We start from the raw sequence: 5,572 nt of genomic DNA, 5'->3' as shown, positions 1-5,572 counted from the left end.
CCCAATTATTTGAGCATTGTCTTCCCAGGTTTCATTTTGTATATTTATTATAACCATTACTCATTGTATAGAAGTAGATACACAGAAAAAGTCCAAAATGTTACAGCTGTTTCTTTGGAATGAAATTGAAAAAAAAAAAAGCTAAAATCAAGAACTTGGTAAAGCCTATATATCACCAAATCACTAACTTTACCATGTCTTCACTTTTCACTTTTAAACATCTCTTTCCAAATTTGTTTTATCTTTGCTTTTTTGAGGACCCATTTCTTTATGCACAGTGCAGTACTATGGTCTTACAAGAACTCACAGCATCTGAGTAAAATTGTTTTTTTAAATCTCTTCCTAATGAGCCATTGTTACAAACCACAGGTTTATTTTATAAAATTATGAACTCTTATTTCTAACAGTCACTACATGAAAGTTACAAATTCTTCTTTCATTGGTTATGTTGAGATTTTCTTTGTTAATTTATGAGATTGTGTGTTGCATGATTTTTAATCAATATATATATTTTAGACCTATAGTTCACAGTAAAGAATGTCATAGACAGCTGAGTACATACTTGCAGAACAGCCATTGGAGTGAGTTTCGAATGTTCACAACATAATGTTAAGTATTGAAGGTGGTGAATACATTTATATCCTCAATTTGTTTATTGCACAGTTTATGGTCTTTTAAAGACCATTCTGTAACCTACAAAAATATTTAACGATTCTATTTAAATCATAATTTACAATAAATATCTAAAGAGAAAAAAAAGTATGCATATAGTGTATATGCATAGGCTCTATTTACTGTAAGAGCCTAGAAGCCACAATACCTCAGTAACAATGAGAATACCTAGTTTGCAGACACAGGTTTTTAAATATCATTTTCCGCTAATGAACCATGGCTCTTTGGAGAAGGTCTAAGGCAGAGAAACATAACTCAGCCTAATGAGCCTATGACACTCCATAGTTAGAGAAAGAAAGTCCTCCAAGAATAACAGGGGCCTATCAAGGAGTTCTCTTGAAGGAGTTTCCATGGACAAATTTGGGACAACTTGGGTGTTAGAAAGAAAAAACGAAAAGAGAGAAAATAAAAAGAAGAAAGAGGAGAGAGGAGAGAGAGCAGTGGCAGCTCAATATTCATTCGGTAGTGACCTACTTTGAAAATTGGTGTAGACAGTGAAAGAAAAGTTGTAAACACTTAGGAACTATAATATTTTTCCCAGTTGATGAAAGAGTGCTGGGTAATAAATGCTTTAATTTGAACCATAAGAAATCGTTGATGTTCAACTTTTTTTTTTAAGAGAGATTTTTGCTGTAGGGTGCATGCATTTGCCAGAGAGACAGATAGTGAGAAATCACTCCCATGGGAGACGGCCATGCCATCCATTCTCCCCTTGGGATTTTGGGCCTGCACGCACACACACACACACACACACACACACACACACACACACACAGCCTGAATTTCAAGCTGCCAGGTCCAGGACTCAAAACATAGTCAGCCTTGTGGGAGTTCAGCAATGTAGTCATTTCACCAATAGTCCCATCAACTGTTTTTAATATACAGAATTGCACATGGTTTAACTACAAATGGAATGAAAAAATTAGAAAAATTAACATGAGTGCCTGGTGTGTTTCAGAGCTGTGGTAGGTCATGTTGCCTCTGGTACTGCAGTACAACATGCTACAGACTGTGCCGCCAGGCCTGTAAATGCCTCTGGATTTTCAGTTCTTGGAAATTAAGAACTCAGTTCTGTACCTCTATTTTTTTGGGGGGGTGGGGGAGAGAGGTTTTTGCTATAGGGCACGTGCACTCCCCAGACAGAGAGAGACAGAGAGATAGAAAGCGAGAAATCACCCCCCAGGGGGGATGGCCACACTGCAATCCCTTCTCCTCCAGTCTCCTCTTGGGATCTTGGGCACGCACGCACACGTGCCCAGTGTGAGTTTTAAGCCACCGGGTCCAGGACGTGAACCGTGGTCGACTACGTGGGAGTCCAGCGACATAGCCATTATGCTAACTGCTGGTACCTCTATTTTATATCCTATCATAGTTTGTATATAATTTTATATATTTAAGCCTAATTTTTTGTGGCAAACAGGCATATGCAGTTGAAAGTTTTTCTATTTCTTCGTTTACTTCAAATTAATTGATATATTTATTTAGAGATTACCTTGACAGAGCCTCTCTTATGTTGTAATCCTCCCCCCAGTTAGCCAGGATCATGGGTGAGCCCATGGTCAGCCTGGGATTTGAACCTGGGCCTCCCACGTGTCTCTGGTATCATGTGGCATCATACCACATCTGCCACAAAAGTTGGGCCAGAGGATTTATATTTCCATCTCAACTGATGGAAGACACAAGGCCTAAGTAGCTGGATGAGATGCAGACAAGGGCAATTTAGACACTTTCTTGATATTATTGGAGACCAGTCTTGAGGTCTCTTCCCAGGAGAAATGTAAGTCAATGAAGATAGATGGCATGAAACCTGACACTTCACAATATCCTGGAAAGTTCTGCAACCTCCGGCAAGCTGTTGGAGAAACCTTCTCCAGTGTGAGATTCAGGTGAGTTGCAACTGACAGCTTCCTGAAGCCCGAGAGAAAACCAGGATTAAATTAAGTCTGAATGGAGAAAGATTGATTTTGAGTAAACTGCTTAATGAGATCTAGTCTCGTATTTATATAACTCAAACAGTGTATCAACACATAAACATTAATGTAATTTTCATCCTGGCTAGCATGGACTCTTCTTCAAATGTGAATTTCTTTATGGAAAAAGTATTATCAAGTGGAAACACAAGATAATTTTTATTTATTTGTTAGTACTTAAAAGAAGCAAGGTGTTTTGAACCCCTTGTGTAAATGTAGATCTAGAACCCAAGAAAAACTGCTTCCCAGCAGTTTCTGCTGTCTTTTATCCTCCTGGTAAGGTAGACTTGTGAGCTGTCATGGCCTACATGCTCTATAAACCAGTGGAACCTCCTTGGTGGGCCAGATCAGAGAGAGGCTCTGAATCAGCTTACGGGATGTGTGTGTATGCCCACAAGTGTGCATATACCATACCCTGCTGGTTTCTCACTCAAAGGCCATCTTCCATCTCAGTTCCAACTAAGAGGGCCCTGCTTTTCATGCATCAGGTGGCTGTATGCTTCAGGGCAATACCCCACCCACTTGGCAATCCTTGGTCAAGACATGGACATATGACATAATTAGGCCAAGTTAGAGAAGGTGAGGATGGGAGTGGGAGATCAACTGTGAGGCTTTCCTGAAAAGTTTCTCTGTTCTTAAAAGAAGATATGTTTAAGATATGGACTCTTTCTGACTCTAGATGTTATTTTAGATGTAAAGCAGTATTAACTTGTTATCAACTTGCTCTCCCCAAAACAGACCATTCAGGTATGTAGCATTGACCTGTTTCCATTTCTGTGCTGTAAATTCTCCCACAGTGACCAAGTTCAAGCTACCACTAGCTTGACCACCTGCCAGCAAAATTCCTGAATGTTTAGCAATTGGATCTCAGGAACCCATGAGAGACAACCCTAGCCTACCATTGAAGGCTTAGTGGTACCATGTCCCATCATGTGAAAAGAGTAGGCAATGCTACGGGGATGGCAGAACCCAAAGATGAAGGACCCTAGGGTCCAATGACACCTGTGAGCCATGACATTTCTATCTCTGGCCTTCTTGTTATATAAGTTAATAAATGTCCTTATTGTTTAAAACAGGTTGAGCTGGTGTGGTGAATCTGGGCTTGATCTAGCTGGTACAAACATCCACGGTTGCCCATCTAGTGGAGGTAAGGAAATAAAGCAGGGGCAGAGCTGAACACCGAATAATGGAAATATTCACTTGGTGATCAGGAAGAGGAGGTGGTAGAGAGCAGAGGAGCAGGGAGGCCCATTCGGCTTGAAACAGGACTCTGTCCATTGCTGAGAGAACAGGATGGTGGCTGAGGGCCAAGCAGGCTATCAGTGCCCTTGCCAAGGAGGCTAAAGTTCAGGGCGATCCTCCAGCCTGAGCACAAGTCAGGAAGCCAGGCAGGAGCCTGGGCCTGGAAGGGCAGCCTTGCTGGACGCTGCATGGACAGTTCTGTGCAGCAGAGAGAAGGGAGTACATCAGATAAAGGGGCAAGCATAGAGAGAGGCAGCAATATTAATTCCAGATATCTAAACAACTCGCTTATTGGCAGGATGGGGGAAGAGTTCCCAATATCCAGCAAGCAAGGATGAGAATTTGCTCAGATACTGACCAGCTGAGACCAAAGGTTGAGGGATTCTGTACCTGCCCTGGATCAGATGGACAAATACGGAAGGAAGCATTGTCTTCTCCACAGCTGCCATAGTGCATGTTCTTGGTGATGTCATAGAATTGCTGCTTACCTGGCTTTTTAGACCTCCTATCCCCAGCCCATATATGTATTGTCACGTTGTTACAATTTGGGAAGGTGTGCCCGAAGTTCACAACCGAGACTGATGTCTTGAAAAGTGCTTGATCTTTCCCTGTGTGATGAATTCTATTTGCCTGCCTGTGGCAGAAGCAATTTCATTTCTGTCGTGAACACCTCTCAGGTGTATGATTTCTCCTGTTACTCATTTACTCCTTTATTTTTTCCTCATTCATCTAATAACATATCTAAGGTCTACTCTTCAGCTCAGTTCCATTCATTGAATAACTACCTAGGAAGAACTTTTATAATTGATTGTATGGAGGAAGTAAGTGCAGGAAGAATGAAAGCTGATGTGTCAACAACATTCCCTGCAGATTTTTACAGCAACACTTCTTTCTCTCTGCTATAACTGGGAAGTCAAAGGGCCGGAAACTTGGTTTCCTTTTCACTGTGTTACTGCTGGAAGTCATAGTTTGTGATTTTAATTTTAGTCAGTAGGCCGAGTTCTGTGACATTATCATGACTGGGGGCTAACTAAGAATAGGATCAAATGAGAGAGGAAAACTTCTAGAATGAAGTTCTTCCAAGTTCCTGGTGCTTACCTACTCATCTAATAAATTATGATTTGTTTTACAAAAGCCTCCCAATGTAGTGAGACGTTTCCGAGAGTGACCAAAGATTTTTTTTCTGCAATGTAAAACCCATAAACCAAGTCAAAAGACAAGTATAGAAAGGGAAAATATTGGGGCCAGCAGGTGGTGTGGCGGTTACAATGCTGGACTCCCACATGGCCAACCGTGGTTCAAATCCCGGACCTGGTGGCTTGCTTTCTCACTTCCTTTCTCTCTGTCTCCTTCTGGTCAAATTAAAAGATAAATAATAATAATATTTAAAATAAAAGAAAGGGAAAATATTTGCAACTCATTTACTAGGAAAGGCTATTTTTCTTTATATGTAGAAAGTGCCTACAAATCGGTATAAGAAAGAGACAAACAGCCCAATAAAAAATGTGGAAAAGAGTTCATAAAATGAGAATAGAGGGCCAGCAGGTGGTGTAGAGGTGAAGGCACTGGATTCCACGTGGTTAGCTGTGCGGTTTGAATCCCAGAGCGGCAGCTTGGAAATCATGCTGGGTGTGTGTGCATGTATGTCCACAGTCCTGAAAGGAGACTGGAGAAGGGGTGGCAGCATG

The 5,572-nt window shown here is 41.2% G+C and overlaps 1 long non-coding RNA gene across 1 annotated transcript; it reads left to right on the top strand.

Annotated features, from left to right (window-relative positions):
* The first annotated feature begins 2,469 nt into the window (after positions 1 to 2,469).
* On the top strand, positions 2,470 to 4,498 carry LOC114007610 (uncharacterized). Its single transcript, XR_003549206.1, has 3 exons — positions 2,470 to 2,558; positions 3,719 to 3,789; positions 4,183 to 4,498. It is a non-coding gene; the product is annotated as an uncharacterized LOC114007610 (long non-coding RNA).
* The last annotated feature ends 1,074 nt before the right edge of the window (positions 4,499 to 5,572 follow it).

This window comes from Tupaia chinensis, unplaced genomic scaffold, assembly GCF_000334495.1.
Source record: "Tupaia chinensis unplaced genomic scaffold, TupChi_1.0 Scaffold000208_1, whole genome shotgun sequence".
Taxonomy (NCBI): domain Eukaryota; kingdom Metazoa; phylum Chordata; class Mammalia; order Scandentia; family Tupaiidae; genus Tupaia; species Tupaia belangeri.
Note: the sequence above shows the minus strand (reverse complement) of the source record. Positions and strands in the feature narration are given on the sequence as shown.